The sequence below is a fragment of the Papaver somniferum genome, chromosome 5, assembly GCF_003573695.1.
Source record: "Papaver somniferum cultivar HN1 chromosome 5, ASM357369v1, whole genome shotgun sequence".
In the NCBI taxonomy this organism is placed as follows: Eukaryota; Viridiplantae; Streptophyta; class Magnoliopsida; order Ranunculales; family Papaveraceae; genus Papaver; species Papaver somniferum.
Window position 1 is genome coordinate 25,024,565 of NC_039362.1, and position 18,033 is coordinate 25,042,597.

At 37.5% G+C, this 18,033-nt stretch overlaps 1 pseudogene; it reads left to right on the top strand.

Moving 5' to 3' along the window:
• Positions 1–1,367: 1,367 nt before the first annotated feature.
• Positions 1,368–2,698, top strand: LOC113278873 (annotated as a pseudogene).
• The last annotated feature ends 15,335 nt before the right edge of the window (positions 2,699–18,033 follow it).

Sequence of the window (18,033 nt, forward strand, 5' to 3'; positions counted from 1 at the left end):
GAAAGTTTTGGAGAAAGTATACAAGAAAAAATTAGACTATAAGTATTAACCCATATGGGCATTTTTTAAGTTCAAGTAAGCAATTATCATATCAGTTAAGGTGTCTGCGATAACATATGCTTCAAAAATAACAAAACTAGTGACAAAACCCCTAGGTGAACAAACTAGTGATAAGAAAAAACCGGTCATATTATTTCTACCAAATAAAAACCGTTTCAAATAAAACTGGGACAAAAACCCCAAGACAAATAATAATGTGTAAATTTAGTTTTTGTTACTTTTAAAAAAGCCAAACATACCCTTCGACCTTTTCTTCTTCTTCTCTGATTTCTTCTTTCTTCCGTCTCCTTCTCCCACCATCATCATCACCAGCAGCAACAATGGAACTGCACGAGAAGAACAACGCTGATTCAAGAGGTGAAGAATTCGAGAGACGTTACCACCACCCTCCTCCGCCTCCTTAAATTCCTTAACCATCGACACCATTACCACCACCACCCCAACCTTAATTAAAACCCTAACCATAGTTTCATTTTCAAATTCAGAAGAAAACACAGGTGGATCTGGTGATGTTTTGATATTTCTGAAAGATTAGATGAATAAATTGTTGAAATTAGGGTTGCGATTGTAACTTCAATTGAAGAACAAGAAGAACATGGATGGGTTGGTGACGAATTTATGATTGAGATCGATTTTCAAGGAAGAGATGACGGAGTGGTGATGTCAAATTTGATAACCTAATTTGTCTCATCGGCGATAGCGGTAAGAAATCACAAATTTCTTGTAATTTTTTGTTAAATTTTTTTCAAATTTGTTGGTGGAATTAGTCTGTGAGGGATCTAATTTGATGATCTTTTTTTGGTCGAAGACTTTATGATTTTTGAACTAATTTTTCATTTGAAGTTTGACAAGGATCTGTATATTATTGAATGTGTACATGGATCTGTACATGGATCTGTACTGAAATTTTTCTGAATCAAATTTGGTTGGTTACATTTAAGCCAAGGATTAGATGTGGATACAGAGGAGAATGAAAATTTTAAGGTGGAAGAATTTATTTGAAATGGTAGATAACATTATAATCAAGGAACCAAATGTGAAATTCAAATGGAAATGCTAATTTCACAAAACTAGGATGAGTCTTTTGGTTGTTGTTTGATGGTGGTAGTGATTGGTTGAGATGATTCTGCGGTGGATTGAGTTGTCGATCGACAAGAAGAGATGTTGAACTGAAATGGGTTTTGTGGTGTTGGGTTTTAATAGATTTGATTGTTTGTTTTGTTCATAGGTTATAACTGAGATGGATTTGTTGATGGCAGTGGTGACTGTAAGCTAAACTGAACTGCAGGTGATGGATTAGGATGCATATGGAACTGGGTGATAAGTCTGTTCATAATCATGGCGGAAGTGGCGGCGGAGGTGGTGGTGAGATATCAAATATGAAATTGGTGGTAAGACATAAAGATCTTGCTCAAATTGTTGCTTGTATCAAATACTATCTTGAGAAAGCTGTTGTTGCTGGTGAGCCTGTCTCTAATCTGCTTGAAATTAGTCATGCCCATCTAAATGAAAAGTTTGTAGTTTTGTTTTTGAATGAAAATTAAGTTTATTTGGGTTTAGGATTGATTGGGGTTTCACATTTTGACTGACCAGAAACTGTCTTTTGACAAATTTGAGTTCAAGCTAGATATCAAAACCTCCTTTGGATATTTAGTATCGATTGGATACCGGCGCGCTTGTGGAACAAGGTCCGAAGAGTCACTTTTCCACATTGGAGCAACTCTTGGCATGGGAGAAGAAGATACACCAGGAAGTTAAGGTATGCAGAATTGTACTGCTTGTTTGTGACACAAAATTTAGAACCACTAGACTAGGATATTGAACATTGAATTCATTATAAATTGGAAATTTGACCTTTGATAATTCAGATTTTAATTTGCTTGTGAAGTCATTAGGTGTCTTGTTGAGTTTCAATGTAACATGGAGCATTAGTCTTAGTCTTAATGATTGCTTATATGTGTTATATGTTGCTTGATTTTTAGGCTCTTGAAGGGGAAAATATTGAGCATGAGAAGAAGTTATCAACATTGCAATCTTTGGAATATAGGGGAATTGGAGAAGCTAAATTGAACAAGACAAAAAACATCTGTAAAGAAGCTGCAGTCAATGATTTTGGTAACATCACAGCAGTGTCCACTACTTCATATGTTATCGTCCAAGTTAGGGACACTGAGCTTATTCAAATAGTTGAATATGCCACGGGTAACTCAATTCTCCTTGTTCAATTTTTTCTTTAATCTACATGCTGCCAGTGTCAGGAAGTTGCTTGCATCTTAATTGTTTAGTGTTTGTAGCCTACCCAACCTTGAAATTAAATAAATCTCATGCTTAAGAATTTCATTTGTCACAATATGCATGACTTTCGCCCGATTATACTCTCCTAAGTGTCCTGATATCTTTGTTCTTGTTTGGTTATCAACTCTGTATATGTTGACCTTCGTTCGTCGCTAGTAAAATGCGATGTAATCAACAATGGATGTTTGATTTGTGTTGATAGTCACAAAACTCATATCAGAGACTTCGAACTTGTCTACAGCTTGTCCATTAACCATGTGCTAAGTAATAAGAAACTGCTTATTTATGTCATAAAAGTATGAAATGCAGGTTCATGTACATGTGGAGGTCAATGAATCAATAACATGCAGGTTCATGTACATGTGCAGTTGAATTATGACGAAACCAATTATGGTTTCATCTTATTTATGATGAAACCAATTATGGTTTCATCATATTTATGATGAAACCAAAATTGGTTCCATCTATCAATGAACATGTATAATATCTCTTATAATTTTTCTTATAGTTGAAATGGGAAGCAATTGCAGGTGGTGAATTGGATTGTGGAGCTGAGTAGAGTCAGCTAGGAGATGTTGTTGCCGCTGCTTTCAGATTGGCAGTGTGCAAGTGTAGTTGCTGGTATTGTTGATATGGTTATTGCAGTGATGGGTTTGATATGGTTATTGCAGTGACAGGGTCTTGTGACGAGTTTCATTTGATGCTGCTAGTAAGCTCCGGTTGCAGCTGAAGTTAATATTATAGAGAAGGTGGTACTGGTGTTGGCTTTGAGTTGGTTCTCTATGAAGAATGGTTTGAGATGATGCTTGAGAATGGTTTTTAAGTACAGTTGCAGGTTGAGAGTGTAAAGAAGAACTGAGATGCCTATGTTGGTGGTGATTATGAACTGCAGCTGGTTATAATCAGAATCCATGGAGGAACTGGTGTTGCTCTGGTTGAATTAATATTGATATTGCAGGTCCAGTTGAAGATCAAACTGAGCCTGAGATGGAGCATTTGTGGTGTTCAGGTATGAGATTGAACTGAAATGGAAGGCAGTAATGCAGTGGGTATGGGATTTGAAGTGAATTTGTAGTTGCAGGTGCAATGAAGTGCTGCAATACAATGAGGAATTTCCTGTAAACCTAGATGGAAAGATATACCAGGTGAAGCTGAGTAATGGGTCTTGAGACATAACTGGTGGTATTGCTGTTGAAGCGCAGAAACCAATTATGGTTTCATCTTATTTATGATGAAACCAAAATCGGTTTCATCGTATTTCAACAATGTATTTCTATCCATGAAGATGTATAATACCTCTTAAAAAATTTCTTGTCGGTGATTTCTCACGAAACCAAGATGAAACTAAAATCGGTTTCATCGTATTTATAATGAAACCAAAATCGGTTTCATCGTATTTATGATGAAACCAAAATTGGTTTCATCGTATTTTTGGGAGGTGGTGGTGGTGGGCGGTCGTGATGCTGGTTTTGGTCGGCGGTGGTCGACCGTGGTGGTGCTGGATGGTAGGGTGGATGGTATTGGTGGTGCAATTACGTAGTATCGGTGGTGGTGGTGGTGGTGGTCGGAGGTGGTGGCGGTGGTGGTCGACAATGGTGGTGCTGGATGGTAGGGTGGCTGGCAGTGGTGGTGCAATTGCGCAGTATCGGTGGCGGTGGCGGCGGCGGCGGCGGAGCGGTGGTGGTCGGTGGCGGCGGTGGTGGTCGGTGGCGGTCGGTGGTGGCGGTCGGTGGTGGCGGCGGTGGTCAGTGGGTGGCGGTGGTCAGTGGTGGCGGCGGCGGGCGGCGGTGGTGGTCAGTGGCGGCGGCGGGCGGCGGTGGTGGTCGGTGGCGGCGGCGGGCGGCGGCGGCGGAGTGGCAGTGGTCGGTGGTGGCGGCGGCGGTGGTGGTCAGTGGCGGCGGTGGTCGGTGGCGGCGGTGGCGGAAGGTGGCGTTGGCGGTGGTCGGAGGTGGGGCGGTGGCGGCGGTGGTCGGAAGTGGTGGCGGTGGTTATTGGTGGCGGCGGTGCTTATTGGTGGTTGTTTATTTCTTGTTGGGGGTGACAATATAATAAGAATTAAAGTGTGGTTGATTTTTGTTTTTGTTGGGGTAATTTAAACTAGAAGGATAATATAGACAGTTTATATTAAATGGGGTTTTTGTGAACAATTTGTTTTGTTGGAGTTTTTGTATATGGATAGTGACACTTTTGGAGTTATAACTCGCGGACCGCAAAAATAAAAATAAAAATGACAGTATTACAATAATTTGATGCTTTTATATGGCTCCTAATTAGAAATTAGTTATAAGCTATATTAACACATTTGATGATATGTACTAATTTTCTTGGAAGTATATCAAAGTTTATAAGGCGTGACATTCTAGTTTTGGGTTGGTATTGCCCCAAGAAAATCGATAGCACCCACTAGCAGTGTGTTCTTTTTATAACGCTTAATTGGAAGTTACAATTACAATATATTAATGTTGTTTTTTTATACTGTGTTGTACTTTCATAAAAAAAAAACTAATGTATTTGTAGATGGTGGATTTTCGACAAGGGATAAAATCGTAAACTCATAATTATACGAATCTCTGATTCAGCAATCAGACGTGAGTATTGAGACACGGGTCTCTCATCGAATTCTCAACGGAGAGTACTTTCTCTCAGAGTACATGTAGATACGTAGTCTCACGACTGTACGACGGCATATCTCATGAATACTGAACACTTTCAGTGATTATTTCTATATAGTATCACGAGATGGACGGCTCCTAGACAACTTGCTCTGCTAGTATAGAGCGATAACGTCTTCAGGAACAAACAACGAGTTTACCCTGACTATATAAAGGATATGACTTACCTACAAGCTCATATAAGGATAATTAATGCTCCTAGACAGCTGGCTCTGCTAGTATAGAGCCACAAAGTTAATTATTCCTAATTAAGATTAATTCTGCCGTGACATTCACTACTGAATTCCCAGAATAATCTATTATTGCTCCTATTCCATGGTCGAATCCACGACTGGTCCCATGGAGTAGCAATAACAATTGCTCCTATTCTATGGTCGAGTACACGACTGGTCCCATGGAATGGCAATAACAATTGTTCTGATTCTATGATCGAATTCACGGCTTGATCTCATAGAATAGCAATAACTATATTATCTCATTACTCCGATTTCATGATCGAATCCACAACTGGTCTCATAAATGGTAATAGATAAATCTTAATTACTCCGATTATATGGTCGAATCTACGATCCCATGGAATGGTAATGCTCACTTTATTATTCTGAATTCGTAGTCGAATCCTCAGCTGGTCCTATGAATTAATAATAAACATCTTATTACTCAGTTTTGTGAATTATTCTCCACTGAATTCCACAATTAGTAATAAATAACCAACAACTGGGCGTCTGAGCTACCTCTAAGTAGGCCTCGATTCAAATGGTGAAAGTGTATTCAACGACGATACACTAACAGTCACCGCACGAACGAGTATTTAAAAATACAACGAAACGATGAACCTATGTAAATGAAAATTCTCTCATTTTATCAAATCTCCTTCGTCCCGAGGAAACTCCTCGGTTTCATGGTATTTTCATAAATTCGTAAAAAATAATATAAAATTAAGGAAAGAAAAGTGGGGCGTGACCATTGGCCAACCGGCCATGCCTTGGTCCCAGCCGGACCCACACCTCACGGTTCCTTATTATTTTATTATTATTTCTCTAATTTCATGAAAACTCCTTGATTTCATGGTATTTTTGCACAAATCATCAAATAATAAAATAAAATAATGAAAACTTGTGGGACCGGGCCCCTAGCCGGCCGGCCATGCCCTAGCCGGTCACACACGCCCCTTTGTTTTATTATTTTATTATTAGTTTTCCTTGAATTCATCAAATTCCTTGATTTCATGGTATTTCTCTCAAATTAGGAAAAATTCCCTCAATTCATCAAAAATACATGAAAAATACACAAAAATTAGGGAAACTCGTGGGACCGGGCCCAAGCCGGTCGGCCATGCCTTCCACGGTCCCACACGCCCTTATTTTTATTATTTTAATATTATTTGCTTCCTTCAACTCATGAAACTCCTTCAATTCATGGAAACTCCCTAAATTCATCAAATTTATCAAAAATTCATGAATTTTCATAAAATCATCAAAATATTATAAAATTAAGGAAAATGCACCACGGGACCGTGGTCACGACCGTCCGACCATGCCTTGACCACGGCGGTCCCACGCCTCCTCGTTCCTTATTTTATAATTATTTTCTATCATCTCATGAAGTTTCCCTCGTTTCAGCAAAACCCTAATTTTGGCATATTTTCTCGAATGGACGCTCAATTTGCACGCCAGAAAATATCAAAATTCTCAGGACTGAGACGCGGATGCCTTGGGGACGCTAGCACGTTATCTTGACCGACCAAGATTAGCTCTTTGGCTCACAGAATCCGGTCCCATCAATTTTCATAGTTTTGACCTAATTTGCACAATTGCACGTATTAGGTCCAAAACTCTTCCAAACACTTTGGATTTTCATGAAGTGATCATCAGGCGGTCATGTGACTACCCAGGGACGGTTTCATGACCCCATGGTCGGTCCCCCACTCCGTCATAATTAATTAGGTTTTCTCACCTAAGGCTCAGACGAGCATTTTCGAATAAATGATTAAACCAGCATTTAATCATTCTTTCACCAATAAATCGTCAACTATTCAGGAGTTCTTTGTATTTGCTCACGTGAGCATATGGACACTATATGGTTGATCCATGGTCCCATGTAGTTGCTCCCTCCTTCGTCCCATGGTTAAACTTCTGACGAACCATGAATTGATCATCAATTGATCAAATTAGGGTTTCTGAATCCAAGGATCATCATTCCAGATTCCAACCTTAATAATTTTACGACGACCTCATGATCATTAATCTTATTAATTATGCTCGGTTCAATAACCAGTACTTTAATTAATATTTTGGTCACGCTGCAAATAATCCATCAGATGAGCAACACTTGCTAAGATGATAAATATTTGCTCAAACCAAGGAATATTGGTTCAACAATCAATATTCAACGATCCATCGAATGAGCAATACTTGATCACTTCATCGTAAGAACTATACCTCTGTATCATGACATGTTCAATTCATGAGTTTCAGAACATCATGTTCAACTCAGCAACTACATGGACTCATCGTCCCATCAAACCACGAAGTCATCAATTGACTAACAAACCACGAGACGTCAATCGTGTCACTTGGGGGGATATCACTTAGGGTTTTGGTCTGGCGGTCTACGACACGTGTGTTCAAACACACGATGGAATGTGATCAAGTCGTGCAATCAGTTGAAGGAATTCACGAGGTAGTGAGTGGAAAATCGACCAAGTCTCCACACGTTGAGCAACTGGTTTCAAACACGATCTCCACTTCCCCACTCCTTGATTCATCAACTGTCACACTTCATGGGATCATGGTGTCTACAATTCCAGCAATATAAATAAGTCTCTGAATCATGATTGAAATAGATACGAAGAGAACATCATCAATCTCACATCTCATCAACAACACGAGATCATCAACTCATCAATTGAGCAACTACTCTCAATTGAGCAATTTTAATCATTCAGAGCTTATCATATTCAGAATTCACACACCCACAATCTTTGATTACCATTGATTCCACACCTTTCTCAGCTTCCCTCCTACAGATCAACCCATCTCCCTCTTTGCGATCGAATTTACTCTGGAACGGTCATTGTCTTGATTTAGGCCGGAGTACTATAGATTGATCTCTCGAATCTAAAGCACCCCCTTTGCAGCGGTGCATCTGTGTGAGGTTTAACATTTCGCTAGGTTCGAGGAGTCTTCTCCGTACGGTCGTCTCCTCAACTCCTTAAAAACCTGCAAATCGTTTTTCCCCATCTACAACATTATGGATGAACAAAAGATTTTGACAAAACCTTTTGACTGAATTTATAAACCGTAAGATCGTATATATCCGACGGTTCACATTTTTGATGATTTATCACCCAATTTAATCGTAAGTTGTGTTTGGTTTGAATTGAACTTAACTGTTAGAGCATTGCTCGGTCGAACTCGCATGCGTTGCTATCTCCAGCATGTTTGTCCATGTTAGTGATCAAAACTATAAATCTTGATTTCTAGCCTATTTAGATGTCTCGGACTAGGACATAGATTGTGTAGTTGAGCTTAAACTTCACGGTGTTCATCATTTGAAGACGAAGAACTACTAAGGGGGAGCTTGTGGAACTTCATCGATAAAATGTATGTGGATACTTAAACTCATCTATCACTAGGAAAGTCTATTTATACACTATCTCTTATATTGAGACATAAGTCGTGTTTACGATATAGTTTTCTATTATACACATTTGAGATTTCGAGCTGAGTTTATCTCGCTTACATATTTCTCGAAATATGTGTTGGAAAGCTTTCGCTTTAACCATGTTCATCTTTACTCGTGACGAAAGTCATGTTGACATTTCAATAACTTGAAAATTTCTTTGATGCTAACAGTGTGTGAAAACGGCTACTGTCATCCTCTAAGAAAGTTTCAATGATTGAAATGAAGAGTTGAGATTATGTAACCATATTTAGATATAAGCATATATAGTTTGTTCTCACATTAGTGTATAAATCCGTAAACCGAGAACCAAGAGTATGCATATGTGTGTATACGAAATTGGTGAAGGAGACAGGTTAAGTATGCGTACCCGTACACATACTGGCGGAAGTTTTCCAACCGAAAAATTCTGTTGAGTTTGGGAATTAACAAGCTCTTAACCAGTCACCTTAAGTATGCGTACCCGCACTTAATCATGCAGGTATACTTGTTGGCAAAATGTTTCTCTGATTTTCTATGCTAACCTTTTATCGCTATTAACTAGATAATCATCATGCATAAAAATTTCTACTTAAGTATTTGTACTTTGTCTTTGACAAATCATGTTTCTTTTGTCGAAAAATTGCTGCTCTAACTCTAAGAATTTTTTTCCTGTATGTATACAATTTTTATCGAGTTAAGTTTGTGAGTTTTCTCACATAGGCATACATTATCGTTGTATTGTCATGTTAATTGAGTACTTCTCTTTTCGAGTTGCTTTTTGTGTAATGGGTCAAGCTCGTGTTCGTACGGGTATCCTTGTTGCTTGTCACGAAACGAATTTGGAAACCCTAATCTCGGGGTTTTTGTGAAACCATTTAAATATCAAAACCTTATGTTGAAAAGTACGCATACTCCAGGATACTTTTTCTGTCAAGAATGGCTTCACCTTCACGAACTTGTTATTTTCCAAGAGGCTTTCTTGACAAGGGTTTTGGTCTCTCACTCGAGGAGAAGGAAAAAGGAACTCTTGAGGAAATTGATGACACATCTTCTCAATCTCCTAATGTTTTGTCATATATTGAGGATGATGAAGAGATTTCTAATGAAGTTGTTCAAAACTTTATCAATAAGCTTAACGATGCAAAACTGTTGCTTGTTAATACTCTAAAAGAGCTAGATGGGTTAAGAACTGAATTGATAAAGGTCAACACCGATCTTGATCTAATGAAGACACGACTTAAGGATCGTTTCAAAACCGTGTCTAAAGATACTGTCAATTCTATCTGTCACAAGTTTGAAGGTTTTGGAACCAGTGAAACTTCCGAATCAAAACGCTGATTATCGCTTGTGATTTCTCTTTGTTTTTAGAGTTGTTTTTGATGATCATGTCTAAGTTTTTGATTTTGTCTAGTAAATCTTTTTATGAGAATTTTATTCTTGTTTTTGGTTAGAAGAATAACTAGGGTTTGGAATAGCCATTATTGTGAGTACACATAGCTATTTCCAACGATTTTCATCTTCATGTTTTTAGATTTATTTATTTATTTAAATTCAAAGTTTTTTTGAAGATGATTTTGGCAGTTTTAATCTTTATGATTTTACATTGCAAATTGTTATGGGATATGTTGTTTACGTCCGTGAACCTGTGACTGTCCCATACTTGTTCAAAAGTTATCTCTATTATGTCGATATGAATGTGTTGATAAAAGATAGAATGACCTTTTGACAAACAAAAGTTAAAGCCTTTTATGTCATTATTTTGATGGAAGAAAGGATGAACTTTTGTTCACAATGATTAAATCTATTATATGTCATTGTGCAAATAGTGATGAGAAATAGAATGAATCCTTGTTTATTCCGCAGTATTGGTCAATCTCCGATCCACATTTTGTGTATGTACTGTGTTGCTCCATAAGTTTTTTTTTATGATTGAGCATAATCAATTGAATTGATCATTCTCGTGGTTGATTTAATTGTGTATCTCCGTAAGTTCTCTTATGTCGAGCATGGCCAATTGAATTAATCATCTTCTTGTGGTTAATTCAATTGAAATTTTGGATACAAATTCATGTTTTTCATGTGATTTGGTTATATCCAAAGAAATCCTTCTTTTCTTGTGAAAGTAAGGTCGCCTTTGTTGTTCTTTCGGGAATGACATTTTATGGGGGAGAGTTCTTTTGAACTTGTGCTTAATTTATATATCTGTGTGGGGAGTGCGGTTGTGGAATATTCTAGGGGTTATCTTGTATCTTTATAAACTCCTTGATGAATGCATTTAGCTTCGACTATATGATTGCATCTAAATTTGTTGGTATGTTATTCCCTTTTGGTCATGAAGTATCTCTATGAAAATTTCATTAGGATCCCACTAATTTTCGCACCTTTGCCAATTTTATTGACAAATAGGGGGAGAATTAATGTGTAGTTCACACTACAAATACATATGGTTTACGGATCATTATGTAAGGGGGAGTGGTTTTCATGTTGAGATGAAGTATTGACTAAGGGGGAGTGATACATATCACCATAATATTGTTTTCAAAGTTGTGATACAATTGAACTTTGATGTTGTATAATAATACCATGACACTGTATAACAATGATTGAGAGCATTTGTTTTCTCATTGTTAGCGCTACGGATCCTCAACAACGATGATGCTAAACTTACAACCTTTGGAATCATTGGAGTACTTGGAAGTGACGAAGATTTCAAGTCGTGTTGAAGATGCTAAGGAGATCAAGCATGTGGATGAGAAGCTACAATTTTATCTATTTTTGTAATCCATATGTATTGATAGTTTTGTCACTAAAATTGACAAAGGGGGAGATTGTTAGAGCATTGCTCGGTCGAACTCGCATGCGTTTCTATCTCAAGCATGTTTGTCAATGTTAGTGATCAAAACTATAAGTCTTGATTTATAGCTATTTAGATGTCTCAGACTAGGACATAGGTTGTGTAGTTGAGCTTAGACTTCACGATGTTCATCATTTGAAGACGAAGAACTACTAAGGGGAGATTTTGGAACTTCATAGACAAAAGGTATGTGGAGACTTAAACTCATCTATCACTAGGAAAGTCTATTTCTACTCTATCTCCTATATTGAGACATAAGTCGTGTTTACGATATAGTTTTCTATTATACACATTTGAGATTTCGATCTGAGTTTATGTCACATACATATTTCTCGAAATATGGGTTGGCAAGCTTTCGCTTTAGCCATGTTCATCTTTACTCGTGAAGAAAGTCATGTTGACATTTCAATAACTTGAAAATTTCTTTGATGCTAATAGTGTGTGAAAACGACTATTCTCATCCTCTAAGAAAGTTTCAATGATTGAAATGAAGAGTTGAGATTATATAGTGTGTTCGCATATAAGCATATATAGTGTGTTCGAACATTAGTGTATAAATCCATAAACCAGGAACTAAGAGTATGCATATGTGTGTATACGAAATTGGTGAAGGAGACAGGTTAAGTATTCATACCCGTACGCATACTGGCGGAAGTTTTCCAACCGAAAAATTCTGCTGACTTTGGTAATTAACAAGCTCTTAACAAGTCACCTTAACTATGCGTACCCGTACGCATACTGGCGGAAGTTTTTCGAACCGAAAATTTCTGTTGAGTTTGGAAACTAAACCAACTCAAATCTGGTTTCTTAAGTACGCATACCCGTACGCATACTTAAGCTGGTTACTTAATCAAATCGGTCAGTTCATGAAATTAAACATTTAAATTATAAGGAATGCAATCTTTGCAAACCGTGGATATAATGTTCATGATTGATTCAAGTGAATCAAACCGATTTTGTTTCGATTGTGTTTTCCATACAATTGAACAACTCTTTAACTAGTTTTATTTGAGTCATTTGAACTAGTTATGGTTAAGATGAATAAGGTTGATATGATAGTAATCATATGGCTAACCTCGGTTAACTATTTATGAACCAACATGGTGTACACGTTTGGGTACGGTTACATAAACCTAAATAAGGGTACATTTTATTTGTGTGTAACAAGCTAAGTTCGATCTAACAGTTGAAAGATATTAGCTTGAATCTAATCAGGTTTTCATCTAATGGTGAATATTGAATGCTTTGTTACTAGCTAACACTGATTGCAAACCCTGATTTGAAAACTATATAAAGGAGAACTCTAGCAACTGGGAAACCTAATCCCCACGCCTCTTGTGTGATACTAGTTGCATAGCTAGAGTCGATTCTCCTTTAACCTTAGGTTTCTTTTCGAGACCCTGTAGGTTAACGACTTAAATACTTCATTGGGATTGTGAACCAGACCGAACTACTTCTCTTGTAGTTAAGTTATCTGATCTTTCTATTTCTATCGTACGAGTACAATTGTAAAATTGGCTTGAGATTTATATCTCCGATACGCAAGATAAAAAGTAATCACAAACATCTTCGTCTCATCGTTTGTGATTCCACAATATCTTGTTTCGCTAGTCGATTAAGATTATTGTGAGGTGATTGATAATACTAGGCTGTTCTTCAGAAATATAAGGTCGGATTATCAATTGGTTCATGTTCACCTTGATTTATTAAAAAACGGAACAAAAACTCTTGGGTATTTCTGTGGGAGACAGATTTATTCAATCATATAGACTTTTTTGTGTGAGACAGATTTGTTTATCAAGTCTTCGAATATGGGTCGTAGCAACTCTTGGTTGTGGGTGAGATCAACTAAGGAATCAAGTGCGTAGTATCCTGCTGGGATCAGAGACGTAAGGAGCGCAATTGTACCTTGAATCAGTGTGAGATTGATTAGGGTCCAACTACAGTCCAGTCCGAAGTTAATTGGTAGTAGGCTAGCGCCTGTAGCGGCTTAATACAGTGTGGTGTTCAATCTGGACTAGGTCCCGAGGTTTTTATGCATTTGCGGTTTCCTCGTTAACAAAATTCTGGTGTCTGTGTTATTTCTTTTCCGCATTAATATTTTGTTATATAATTGAAATATCACAGGTTATGCGTTAAGATCAATCAATTAGAATATCCAACCTTTGGTTGTTGATTTACATTGATTGACACTTGAACATTGGTCTTTGGTACCGTTCAAGTAACTCCTCTTATATTCAATACGGCTCGCAGATTTCTATTTGCTGATTTCGGATTGAATTAAGAGTTAGAGATATTAAACTCTTTGATATATTTTATTCTAGATTGAGTCTGACTGTCTAGTTGATTCTCTAGAAAGTGTATTGGAGTAATTCATCTCAGATTGCCAAACGAATTGTTGGGTGTGGTTGTTAGACCTCATTAACCATAACAGTCGTGCATAAATACGAAAAGACATTCATATCATAACATAATGGGAAAGTTTCAGTTATGTTTGATCGACAATTCATTATATTCATGGTCAACGTGATCTATTTTGATGGATGTGATGTATGATCATGATAAGAGATAGCGTGATATATTTTGATGGATGAGATGCTAACAACGTTCAAAAAATGTGATTTTGGCTTTCTGATCCTCTAACTAAATCTAAGGTCAATTTTTCTTTCTGCTGCTTTATTTTTAACTAGGAGAAGACGAAGTTCTCAGTCCACATGGTAGAGTCATACATCATGAATCATGATTTTATAATTTAGATTCATAATTGTATCAGCGATCATGAATGGTAAACATGGCCTAAAAAAGCTTATTTAAGCAGATTATCGTATTCATAACGAAAAAACACATAAAAATTTGAATACAAATTAAACTTGAATCATCATATACCAAAACATAAATAGATATGAATCAGAAAGAGATATACAGAAGATTATGATATTAGGCCTAGTCTACATTCATGAATTTGCTCACAGCCAAACACAAACGAAAACGAATTATGTGCCACATTATTAAAATCATTGGTCATTAGATAAATACAAGACGAAAGACTACTCAAGGAACTGGTGGATCTTCATAGACTAAAAGGTATGTGGAGACTTGAACTTATCTGTCACTCAAAAGTCTATCTACTCTATCTCCTATTCTTGAGACAAAAGTCGTTTTGATATATAGACTTTCATTATACACATTTGTTATTTCGAGCCGAGTGTAACTCGCCTATCTATTTGTCGAAATATGTGTTGGTAAGATTTCGCTTTAGCCAAATTCATCTTTACCTAGTGACGAATGTCATGTTATGTTTCAATCACTTTGGAAATTGCTCTGACGAAAAATGTTTTGTGAATAACGGCTATATAACGTCCTCTGAAAATGTTTCAATGATTGAAATGAGAGTTTAGATTACATAACCATTGGCAGGATATAAGCATTGTTGTGGAAACACATATATGTATAAGTCCTTATTCCTTGAACCAAAGTTTGCGAACTTTGTTGATCAAGAGAAACGGAATGTGGCGTGAGCTCAGTCCGCGAACTGGCGGAAGTTCTCGACCCGAGAATTTCTGCTGGAGTTTGTGAACTCCTTCCGTGAGCTTAAGTCCGCGAACCCAGTCCGCGAACTTGAGCAGGTTATATCTAAAATCGGTTGTTCTTGAACTCATGTTTATATAAACTAAGGAATGCTTTTGCAAACCGTGGCTATAAAGTTCATGAACTGATTTGAGTGAATCAAACCGTTTTTGCTTCGATTGTGTCTTGTGTAGTTACATAAGATCTAAGCAATTGAACTCTCTATCTAGTTCAATTGAGTCATTTGAACTAGTTATGGTGAATAAGAATACGATGGATATGAAAGTGATCATATGGCTAACCATTTGGTTAACTATTGTTGAACCAACAAATGTTAATGTTTGGGAACGACTACATAAACCCAAAATTGGAAATTTCGGTTTGTGTATAACAAGCTAAGTTTTTGATCCAACGGTTGAGAAATATTAGCTTGAATCTAATCAGGTTTTCATCTAACGGTGAATATTGAATGCTTTGTTACCTAGCTAACATTGATTGCAAACCCTGATTTGAAAGACTATATAAAGGAGAACTCTAGCAACTGGGAAACCTAATCCCCACACCTTACATGTGATACTAGTTGCATAGGTAGAGTCGATTCTCCTTTAACCTTTGGTTTCTTCTTCTAAAACCAGGTTAACGACTTAAAGACTTCATTGGGATTGTGAAGCCAGACCGATACTACTTTTTTTGTAGGTGTGTGATTTGATCTTGCATCTTCTATCATTACGAGTACAATTGTAATAATTGGCTTGAGATTTATATCTCCGATAGGCAAGATAGAAAAGTAATCACAAACACTTCGTCTCATCGTTTGTGATTCCACGATATTTTTTTTCGCTGCGTCGATTAGGATTATTGTGAGGTGATTGATAATACTAGGCTGTTCTTCGGGAATATAAGTCTGGTTTATCAATTGGTTCATGTTCACCTTGATTTATCAAAAGACGGAACAAAACTCGTAGGTATATTCGTGGGAGACAGATTTATCTATTACCGTAGACTTTTCTGTGTGATACAGATTTGTTTATTTAATTCTTCGAATTTGCGTCGTAGCAACTCTTAGTTGTGGGTGAGATCAACTAAGGGAATCAAGTACGTAACATCCTGCTGGGATCAGAGACGTAGGAGCATAACTGTACCTTGGGTCAGCGTGAGATTGATTGGGGTTCAACTACAGTCCAGACCGAAGTTAGTTTGGGGTAGGCTAGTGTCTGTAGCGGCTTAATACAGTGTGTGTTCAATCTGGACTAGGTCCTGGGGTTTTTCTGCATTTGTGGTTTTCTCGTTAACAAAATTCTGGTGTCTGTGTTATTTCTTTTCCGCATTATAATTTGTTATATAATTGAAATATCATAGGTTGTGCGTTGTTCAATCAATTAGAATATCCGACCTTTTGGTTGTTGTTTAAATTTATTGACACTTGGATATTGGTCTTTGGTACCATCCAAGTTATCTCTCTAGTATTTGATAAATACTCGCAGATTTCTATTTGCTTGAGTATATATCAAATCGAGAGATAGAGATATAAACTCTTTGATATACTTTTTATCTAGATTGAGTCTGACTGTCTAGTTGATTCTCTAGAAAGTATATTGGAGTTTGTCCATACAGATTTCTAATCGAATTGTTGGGTGTGGTTGTTGTACCCCCACTTTTTCAGGTTGCACATCCACTACTCTTTTACTCTTGTTAAGCGTCCGATCATCCTGACACTGGATCACAATGGGTATGTTGCACACCGCATGTTGTAGACCGCCAGAGCAATACCCTAGTGAACATCCCCCGTTTGTGACTTTATTGATGTCTTGAGTGTTTTGGTAGAGAATACTAATTTGATGTGAAGTCGGAGGTGATCTGCATGACAAGGTTGACCTGCATGATTCTTCACACCTAACCGATGAGGTTGATAAGTTGTGAGAGTTCATCTGTGGAAGTCAGTGTTGACATGCTTGGATGGACACGTGATGTTGAATGTGACTGTTGAGTAAGTCAATCACTGCTTTTCATGTTATCAACGAGAGGTGATGGGTGGTCATGAAAGAGTGGAGAAAAAGATATATGAGTATGGAAGTAGTCACTATATGTAGCAGGACATGTGGTCTCATAGTCGCATTAACACACCTCTTGAATGAAAGTGTGAATGGAAATTTATGTTAATGTATGAAGAAATTCGTGAAATTTCGTAGTTAGAAAATTCAGATCTAAGACCCTTCACTAAAACGGTTGTGGATTCTTCATATAAACTCAGATTTTAATGGCTGACCCACCATTCTGATCATAAGAGAATTTCTTATCTTTCTTCGCGATTTTTTTTAGGTTTTGAGCCCATTTAGGAGGTGAAAACTTTTTGACAGTAAAAACTCAGGAAGAATTCAGGAGGAATTCTGTCATTTTTCAGCAATGACCTAACTCGCTCTTTAAGCGATATATTTTAGCTCGTCCATCTGATTGATGTGATTTTCTAGTATGTTATACTAGACATCCATACGAAAATTTTGGCATATGTGTCATACTAAAATATTATACCAATTGCTCCCAACTATTCGGCTATCCTTGGGTGACCTTTTGGATGTCGTCTGCCCAAGTTGAAGAGATTTGATTGGTCGGAAGGGAAGGAGGGATGTCCGACCAAGTTGAAGAGATATGATTGGTCAGACATGTGAATTGGGAGGCCAACCAAGTTGGATGGTTATAAATAACACGTCCGACCAGGTTAGAGAGCTGTGATTGATCAATCACTGTGAACACATCACGTCAGCTTCGAGCGTTCTGATTGGCCGAAGTAAAAAAGGGGTGACAGGCCAACTCCATGAGACTCGATTGGTCGATCATGGAAGGTGAGAGGCCGGTTAAGTTGGTCGGCAAAGTTGGGTGGTCGAAACCAATCCGTGGCTAGCAGTCACGGCTAACCATAAT